Here is a 10,217-nt window from a genome sequence, read left to right as displayed (position 1 = left end):
CACTGCTGGGGGAAATGCAAATTATTTCAGCAATTGGGGAAAGCAGTGTGGTGATATCTCAAGGCACTTAAAAGAGAAGTACCATTTGATCCAGCAATCTGCTTATTGGGTATATACCCAAAGGAATAGAAATCATTCTATGATATTGTCTGAATCTGTGTTCCCACTAAGTCTCATGTTGAATTGTAGTCCCTAGTGTTGGAGGTGGGACCTGGTGGGAGGTTCTTGGATCATGGTAATGGATTTCTCATGATTGGTCTATTGTCATCCTCTTGGTGCTGTTCTCGTGATAGTGAGTTCTTACAAGATCTAGTTGTTTAAATGTGTGCAGCACCTCCTCCCTCATTGTCTCTGGCTCCTGTTTCCACCATGTGAGGCACCTTGCTCCCCCTTCACCTTCTGCTATGATTTTAAATTTCCTGAGATCACACCAGAACCTGAGCAGATGCCAGCATCATGCTTCCTGTACAGCCTATGGTACCGTGAGGCAATTAAACCTATTTTCTTTATAAATTATGCAGTCTTGGGTATTTCTTTATAGCAGTGCAAGAATGGACTGATACATTCTATCATAAAGACACATGTACACCTATGTTAATTCCATACTATTCATAAAAAGTAAATACATGGAATCAACAAAAATGTCCATGAATGGTAGACTGGAGAAAGGAAATGTGGTATGTATACATTATGGAATACTACACAGCTGTAAAAAATAATGAGATCATGTCCTTTGCAGCAGTATAGAGGGAGCTGCAAGTATTATACAATGGTATACAATTATACCAAGCCAAGTAATGCAGGAACAGAAAACCAAATACCACATGTTCTCACTTATAAGTGGGAGCTAAATGTTGAGTTCACATGGACACAGTTCTACTTGGGAAAAACAGACACAGGTCTACTTGAGTGTGGAGTGTGGAAGGAGAAAGAAAATAGGAAAACTACCTATCAGTTACTACAGTTACTGTGCTTATTACCTTAGTAACAAGATTATTTGTATACCAAACACGGGTGACATGCAATTTCCTTATGTAACACACTTGCATATTTAGTCCTGAACCTAAATTAAAAGTTAAAAAAAATTAAAAAGTAAAATGCATAAGATAATAACAAAACAATTTTTATTTTTCCTATCCATTACCATAGAATGTCTTTACTTTTTTTGTCCTCTTCAATTTCTTTCATCAATGACTCATAGTTTTAAATGTAGAGAGCTTTCACTTATTTGGCCAAGTATATTCCCAGGTATTTTATTTTATCTTTTGCTATTATAAATGGAATTTTTTTTCTTTTTCAGATTGTTTGCTGTTGACATATTGCAGTGCTACTGGTTTTTGTTGGTTGATTTTGTATCCTGCAATTTTACTGAATTTGTTTATTAGTTCTAAGTCTTTTTTGATGGAGTCTTGAGGTTTCTCTAAATATAAGATTATATCAGCAGCAAACTGGGATAATTTGACTTCTTTCTAATTTGGATGCCTTTTATTTATTTCTCTTGTCTGATTGCTCTAGCTAGGAATTAGAGTACTCTTTTGAATAACAGTGATGAAATTGAGTATCTTTGTTGGGTTCCAGAACTTAGAGGAAAGGCTTTCAGTTTTTCAGTATGTTAATATTCGTGGGTTTGTCTTATATGGATTTTTAGATTTTTGAGATTTGTTCCTTCTACACCCAGTTTGTTGAGAGTTTTTATCATAAAGAGATGTGGACTTTATCAAAAGTTTTATCAGCATCAGTAGAAATGACCATATGTATTTTACTCTTTATTCTTTTGATGTGATCTCTCACAGTTTTCGATTTGCATATGTTGACTCATCCTTGCATTTATGGGAAGAATCCCACCTTTTATGGTTAATGGTCTTTTGAATAGTTGTTGAATTCAGTTTGCTAGTATTTTGTTGAAGGTTTCTGCATATATGTTGATTGGTGATATTGGTCACCAAACCAACAACAGTTTGTTGCTGCTGTTTTATCTTTGTTGGATTTTGACATCAGGGCAATACTGGTCTTGTATGATGAAATGAGTTTGAGTTTATGAAATGAGTTTGAGAGTATTCCCTCATTCTCAACTTTTTGGAATAGTTTTTGAGTAGGATTGATTTTATTTCATCTTTTAGTGTTTGTTAAAATTCAGCTGAGAAATCATCAGATCCTGGGATTTTCTTTGATAGAATATTTTTTATTATTGGTTCTATCTTGTTTGTTATCAGTCTATTCAGGTTTCTGATTTTTTTATGGTTCAATCTTGGTAGGTTTTATGTGTCTAGGAATTTACACATTTCTTCTAAGTTTTTTAATTTATTGGCATATAGTTGCTCATAATAGTTTTTAATGATCCTTTTAAATTTCTGTGGTATCATTTGTAATGCCTTCTTTTTCTCTTTGATTTTATTTATTTGGGTATTCTCTCTTTTTTTCCTAGTTACTCAGACCAAAATGTTTGTTAATTTTGTTTATCTTTTCAAGAAACCAACTTTTTCTTTCATTTGCAATTTTTTTGTATTTTTTGTCTCAATTTCATTTATTTCTGTTCTCATTGTTACTATTTCTCTTCTACTAATTTGAGGTTTGGTTTGCTCTTGCTGTTCTACTTCTTTAAGATGCATCATTAGTTATTTAAAGTTTTTCTACTATTTTCATGTAGGCATTTATTGCTATAAACATTCCTTTTATTACTGCTTTTTCTGTATCCCATAGATTTGGGCATGCTGTGTTTTTATTTTTATTTGTTTCAATATTTTAAAAAGTTTTCTTCTTAATTTCTTTATTGTCCCAATGCTCAGTCAAGAGAATGTTGTTTAATTTAAATGTGTCTACATAGTTTTCAAATTTCCTCTTATTATTGATTTCTAGTTTTATTCCACTTTTGTCAGGAAAGGTACTTATTTTGAAATTTACAGGACTTATTTTGTGGCGTAACACATATACTATCTTTGAGAATGTTTCATGTGCTGAGGAGAAGAATGTGAAGTTGGCTGCTGTTATATGAAATGTTCTGTAAGTGTCTATTAAATCAATTTGTTCTATAGTACAGAATAAGTCTTGTGTTTTGTTGTTTATTTTCTGTCTAGATGATATATCCAATGCTGAAAGTAGAGTGTTGAAGTTCTCAACTGTTACTGTATTGGGGCCTATCTCTCTCTTTACCTCAGATAATATTTGTTTTATATATCTGGGTGCTCCAGTATTGAGTGCATATATATTTACAATTGTTATATACTCTTAGTGAGTTGACCCCTTTATTATTATATAATTATTTTTCTTTGTCTCTTTTTACAGATTTTTGTCTCGAAGTCTATTTCTTGTGATATAAGTATAGCTATTCCTGCTCTTTTTAGATTTTCCTTTGCATGGAATACAGTTTTCCATTTGTTTATTGTAACTCTATTATATGTCCTTATAAGTGAATTGAGTTTCTTATACACAGCATATACTTGAGTCCTGTTTTTCTTTTAACCATTCAGCCACTCTATGTATTTTTATTGGAGAATTTTGATCACTTACATGCCATATTATTACTTATTTATTATTATTATTATTGCTTTGTTTTTTATTTTATTATAATAGACTTTATTTTTCAGAGCAGTATTAGGATCACAGCAAAACTGAGGTGAAGGTACAGAGATTTCCCAAATACTCCCTGCTACCACACATGCACACAGGCTCCCCCAGTATCAATATCCCCCCTAGAGTGGCATATTTGTTGCAATGAATGAACCTGTCATAATACATCATTAACACACACAGTCCATAGTTAGCATTAGGGTTCGCTCTTGGTGTTGTACATTCTGTGGGTTGGGACAAATGTATAATGCCATGTATCTAGCACTACAGTGTCACGCAGAGCAGTTTCAGTGTCCTAAACATCCTCTGTGTTCTCTCATTCAATTGGATTACTTTTTAGGATAGGAATGGTCAAAAGGGACATCTTTGAAAAAGAAACACTTAAGCCAAGAACAGAAAGCCAAATAGAGTTTAGCCAGGTGAAAGAAGTTAGACAGGACAGATGATTGAAGGGTGCTTGAAGCAAAGAGAAGAGTGGTATGGGTTAGGTAAGAATCCAATATATTTAAGGAAAAGAAGAAAGTCCAGCATGCCATGTCAGTGAATGAAGGGCAGAGGGTGGGCATGAGGCATATAGAACACTAAAGGGTTTTAAGTTGGGCACCTCTGGATCTAAGTGGCTTTTTCTCAGAGTCCTCTGGAATGAATAGGAAGGGACAAAAATCAAAGCAGATATACTGGCTTAATTTGTGATCTGTTTCTTTACTTTTCTTTCCACATGCCTCTGTTTGATCCTCCAGAAAATCAGCTCTGTTACATCTGCCGCCTCCTGTGAGCACAAGGCACAGAAAGTAGACCCTGTAACCCTCAGAGGGCCTGAAGGAAAGTGATGCTGGTGTGACCTGCCCAAGAGGGTGGTGCCCAAGGCAGAGCATTCTAGACCCTCATAGGCAACAGAGCCAGGTCAGTAAGATCAAGTTTCTTCTGGGACCTCTGCAGGCTTAGGGGCATTTTCTCTTTTGAGAACTGGTCAAGATGGGGAAACCTAAGCTTTCAGGAAGCAGATAACTATTTTCTTTTATTTTTATTTCTATGGTATTGATTTATTTTCTATATTTACATCTATTTATCTATCATCTATCTACATATATGTTCATTTATTTATTTATGTCAACAGCTTTGGGGGTACAAGTGGGTTTTCCTTACATAGATGAACTATATACTTGTGAAGTCTGAAGTTTTAGTGCAGCCATCACCTGAGTAGTGTACATTGTATCCAATATGTAGGTTTTTAATCCTCACCTCACTCCAACCCTCCTGGCTTCTGCCTCTGTGGTGTCCATTGTACCACTCTGTATGCCTTTGCATACCCATAGCTTAGCTTCCATTTACAAGTGAGAACATATGGTATTTGGTTTTCCATTTCTGAATTATTTCACTTAGAATAATGACCTTCACCTCCATCCAAGTTGCTACAAAATACCTTATTTCACTCTTTTTAGAGGCTGAATAGTATTCCATGATGTATACCACATTTTTTTAATCCACCCATCAGTTGATGGGCACTTAAGTTGGTCACTAACGCAATTGTGAATTGCGCTATGATAAGCATACATGCGCAAGTATTTTTTGATACAATGACTTCTTTTCTTTTAGGTAGATACCCAGTAGAGGGATTGCTGGATTGAATAACAGATCTACTCTGAGTTATTTTGGAAACCTCCAAACTGCTTTCCATAGGAATTGTACTAATTTACATTCTTACCAGCAGTGTGTAAGAGTTCTCTTTTCACCACATCCATGACAACATCTATTGTTTTTTGACTTCTCAATAATTGTCATTCTGGCTGGTATAAGGAGGTATCTCAATATGGTTTTAATTTGCATTTCCATAATGATTAGTGATGTTGAGCATTTTTTCATGTTTGTTGATCATTTGTGTATCTTCTTTTGAAAAATGTCTACTCATGTCATCTGCTCACCTTTTGAGGGGTTTATTATTTTTATTATTGTTGCTTGCTGATTTAAGCTCCTTATAAACCCTGGATACTAGACCTTTGTTGGATGCATAGTTTGCAAATATTTTCTCCCATTCTGTGGGTTTTCTCTTTACTATGATGATTACTTTTCTGCTGTGCAGAAGCTTTTTAATTTAATGAGGTCTCATTTATTCATTTTTGGTTTTGTTGCATTTGCTTTTGGGATATTAGTCGTAATTTCTTTGCCTAGGCCAATGTCCAAAAGAGTTTATCCTAGGTTTTCTTTTATAATTTTTATGGTTTTAGGTTTTAGATTTAAAGCTTTAATCCATCTTAAGTTGATTTTTGTATATGGTGAGAGATGGGGATCCAGTTTCATTCTTCTGCATGTGGCTGCTACCCAGTTTTCCTGGCACCATTTATTGAACAGGGAGTCCTTTCCCCAGTTTATGTTTTTGTGTACATTGTCAAAGATCAGTTGGTTATAAGTATTTGGCTTTATTTCTGAGTTATTTATTCTGTTCCATTGTTCTATGTATCTACTTTTTTTATTTTAACCAATACCATGCTATTTTGGTAACTATGCCCATGTAGTATAATTTGAAATCAGGTAATGTGATGCTTCCAGATTTTGCTTAAGATTGCTTTGGCTATTGGGGCTCTTTCCTGATCCATATGAATTTTAGCTTTTTTTTTCTAATTCTGTGAAAAAATGGTGGTGATGTTTTGATAGAAATCGCATTGAATCTGTAGATTCTTTTGGGCAGTATGGTCATTTTTAGAATACTTATCCTTGCAATCCATGAGCATAGGATGTATTTATATTCATTTGTATAGAAGATGATTTATGTTACCACACTTTTGTATTTCTCCTTGTAAAGATCTTTCACATTTTTTAAGAATATTTCTAGGTATCTCAATTTTTTTGCAGCTATTGTAAAAGGGATTGCATTGTTGTTTGATTCTCAGCTTGGTTGCTGTTGATGTATAGCAGTGCTACCGATTTGTATACATGGATTTTATAGCTTGAGTCTTTGCTGAATTCATTTATAAAATCTAGGAGTCTTTTGGAGTTGTCTTTAGGATTTTCTATGTAGCCAATCACATCATTGGCAAACAGATGTCCTTTATTTATTTCTCTTGCCTGATTGCTCTAGCCAGGACTTCTATTTTTAACAGAAGTGGTAAAAGTGGGCATCTCTGTCTTGTTCCAGTTCTTTGTGGGGATGCTTTCAACTTTTCCATGTTAACTATGATTTTGGCTGTGGGTGTGTACTACATGACATATTATGTTTATGTATGTTTGTTCTACACCTAAGTTGTTGAGGATTTTTATAATAAAGAGATACTGGAATTTATTGAATGTGTTTTCTGTATCTATTGAGATGATCATATGGCTTTCGTTTTAAATTCTATTTGTGTGATGAATCACATTTATTGACTTGCATATCTTGAACCATCCCTTCTGGGCTGAAACCCACTTGATTATGGTAATTATCTTTTTTATGTGCTGTTGGATTCAGTTTGCTAGTATATTGTTGAGGATTTTTGCATCTATGTTCATCAGGGATATTGGTCTGTAGTTTTCTTTTTTTATGTTCTTTCCTGGCTTTGATGTCAGGGTGATGCTGACTTCACAGAATGAATAAGAGATGATTTCCTTCTTTTCAGTCTTTTGGAATATTTTCAGTAGGATTCATACCAATTATTTGAATGTCTGGTAGAATTTGGCTGCAAATTCATCTAGCTTTGGGCTTTTTTGATGTCATTTTTTTCATTACTGATTCAGTCTCACTGCTTATTATTGGTGTATTCAGGATTTCTGTTTCTTCCAGATTAAAGCAAGGAGGGTTATATTTCTCCAGGAATTTATTCATTTAGTATAGATGGTCTAGTTTGTATGTATAGAGGGGTATTCATAGCAGTCTCAAATGATCTTTTGTATTTCTTTATTGTCAATTGGAATGCCTCCATTTGCATTTCTAATTGAGCTTATTTGAATCTTCTCTCTTCCTGGTTCTTCTAGCTAATGGTCTATCAATTTTATTTATTATTTATAAGAACCACCTTTTTGTTTCATTGATCTTTTGTAATTTTTTGTTTCAGTTTCATGTAGTTCTATTCTGATCTTTGTTTCTTTTCTTCTGCTGGCTTTGAATATGGTTTGTTATTGTTTCTATAGTTCATTTTAAATGAGATATTGGGTTTCCAATTTGTGATCTTTTCAGACTTTTTGATGTAGGCATTTAGCACTATAAACATTCCTCTTAGCATTGCTTTTGCTGTATCCCAGAGGTCTTTATACCTTGTCTCACAGTTAATATTCATTTTGAAAAATTTTTAAATTTTTATCTTGATTTCATTGTTAACCCCAAAATCATTCAAGAGCAGATTTGATTAATTTCCATGTATTTCTATAGTCTTGAGGTTTCCTTTTGGAGTTGACTTCTAGTTTTATTTCACTGTGGCCTTGAGAAGATACTTGATAGGATTTTGATATTTAAAAAATTATTCAGACTTTTGTGGCCTATCATATTGTCTATCTTGAAGAATTTCCATGTGCTGATGAGAAGAGTGTACATTCTGCAGTTCTAGAGTAGAGTGTTCTGTGCATATCTGTTAGTTCTGTTTGTTCTAGAGTACAGTTTAAGTCCAGTGTTTCTTTGTTGACGTTCCACCTTGACGATCTGTCTACTGCTGTCAGTGGAGTGTTGATGTCCCCTATTATTATTGTGTTGGTGTCTATCTCTTTTCTTAGGTCTAGTATTAATTATTTTATGGATCTGGGAGCTGCAGAGTTAGGTGCATATATATTTAGGATTGTAATATATTTTTGTTGAACTGATCTTCTTATCATTACATAATAACCTTCTTTGTTTGGTTTTACTATTGTGGCTTCAATGTTATTATTGCTAGGGAAGGACTTATTACTGTCATTTTATTATTCCGTTTCTGGTTGTTTTGTTGTTCTTCCCTTTCTTTTCTTCTTCCTCCTTATTGTCTTCCTTTGTTTAAAAGTTATTTTCTCTGGTAGTATTTTTTAATTCCTTGCATTTTATTTTTGTGTCTTTGTTACAAGGTTTTTGCTTTGGGATTACAATGAAGCTTATAACCAATTATTTTAAACGGATGAAAACTTAACTTTGATCACTGAAAACAAAAGAAAAAAGAAAGAAAAGAAATAAACACACAAACAAGAGAAAGCTAAAAAGCTCTATAACTCCATCCCCCCAGTTTTTAATTATTTGTTGACTCTATTTATATATTTGTACAGTCTCAACAAATTGTTGTAGTATTATTTTTGATGGGTTTGTCTTTTGTTTTTTCTATGAAATATATGAGCTTCTTTACTTACTGCAGCTACAGTGCTAGAGTATTCTGTATTGTCTGTGTACTTACTTTTACCAGTAAGTTTTATATGTTCAGTTAATTTATTTTTGCTCATTAATATCCTATTCTTTGAGACTGAAGAATTCTCTTTAGCATCTCTTGTAAGACAAGTCTGCTGTTGATGAAATCCCTCAGCTTTTGTTTGTCTGGTAGATCTTTATTTCTACTTCATGTTTGAAGGATAATTTTGCTGGAAATAACATTCTAAGTTGGGATTTCTTTTTTCTTTCACCATTTCAAATATCTGTCCTGATCTCTAAGGTTTTTACTGAGAAGTCTGCTTCCAGATGTATTTTTACTCCTTTATATTCTATTTGTTTTCTTCTCCTTCTGCTATTAGGATTCTTTGTTTATCCTTGTGTTTGTAAAGTTCTGTGTTATTACTTCCTTGAATAAGATTTGTATCCCATTCTCTCTCTCTACATCCTCTTTATAACCAATAACTCTTAGATTTTTCTTCTTTAGGCTATTTTGTAGATCCTATAGGCATGCTTCATTCTTTTTTTTTTCCTTCTCTGACTGTGTATTTCCATGTAGCCTGCATTTAAGCTTACTAATTCTTTCTTCTGCTTGATTAAGTCTGCTGTTGAGAAACTCTGATGCATTTTTAAGGTTGTTAATTGAATTTTTCAGCTTTAGAAATGCTGCTTAATTATTTTAAATATTTCAATCTCTTTGTTAAGTTTCTCTGAAAGAATTTGGAATTCTTTCTTTGTGTTAACTTCAAGCTCATTGAGCTTCCTCAACACAGCTATTTTGAATTAATTGTCTGAGAGGTCACGTATCTGTCACTCCAGAATCGGTCACTGGTTCCTCACTTAGTCCATTTGGTGATGTTATATTTTCCTGGAATTTCTTTCTTTTTTCTTTTAAATTTTACTTTATATATTTTTTTGATTTTACTTTTTTCTTTTAAATTTTACTTTATTTTTACAGATGGGGTCTCACTCTGTCCAGCCTCAAACTCCTAGGCTTGAGCAATCCTCACACCTCAGACTCCTGAGTAGCTGGGAATACAGGCACATACCACCTGGCTAATATTTTGAGAGAGATGGAGCCTTACTATGTTGCCCAGGCTGTACTCTAACTTCTGACCTCAACAATCCTTTCACATCAGCCTCCCAAATAGCTGGGATTATAGACAGGAGCCACCACATCTAGGTTTGGATGTTTTTGATGCTTGTGGACATTTATCAACGTCTTGGCATTGAAGAATCAGGCATTTATTACAATATTCACAGTCTGGGCTTGTTTGTACTTATCCTTCTTTCCATGAATTCAATGGGGCTTGAGTGTTCTGACTTAATCCTGTGGTCACTGCAGCTCTTTCAGCACTGGGGA

The 10,217-nt window shown here is 33.9% G+C and overlaps 1 protein-coding gene across 2 annotated transcripts in view; it reads left to right on the top strand.

Annotated features, from left to right (window-relative positions):
- The window catches only part of PABPC4L (poly(A) binding protein cytoplasmic 4 like), a 152,610-nt gene that overhangs the window by 30,984 nt on the left and 111,409 nt on the right, over window positions 1-10,217 (top strand). For both annotated transcript variants that reach the window (XR_008547622.2, XR_008547621.2), the window contains exon 2: window positions 4,308-4,470. The gene's annotated coding sequence lies outside the window, so the exon portion shown is untranslated. The remainder of the gene's footprint in view (window positions 1-4,307; window positions 4,471-10,217) is intronic.

The sequence above is a fragment of the Pan troglodytes genome, chromosome 3 (assembly GCF_028858775.2).
Source record: "Pan troglodytes isolate AG18354 chromosome 3, NHGRI_mPanTro3-v2.0_pri, whole genome shotgun sequence".
Lineage (NCBI taxonomy): Eukaryota > Metazoa > Chordata > Mammalia > Primates > Hominidae > Pan > Pan troglodytes.
Note: the sequence above shows the minus strand (reverse complement) of the source record. Positions and strands in the feature narration are given on the sequence as shown.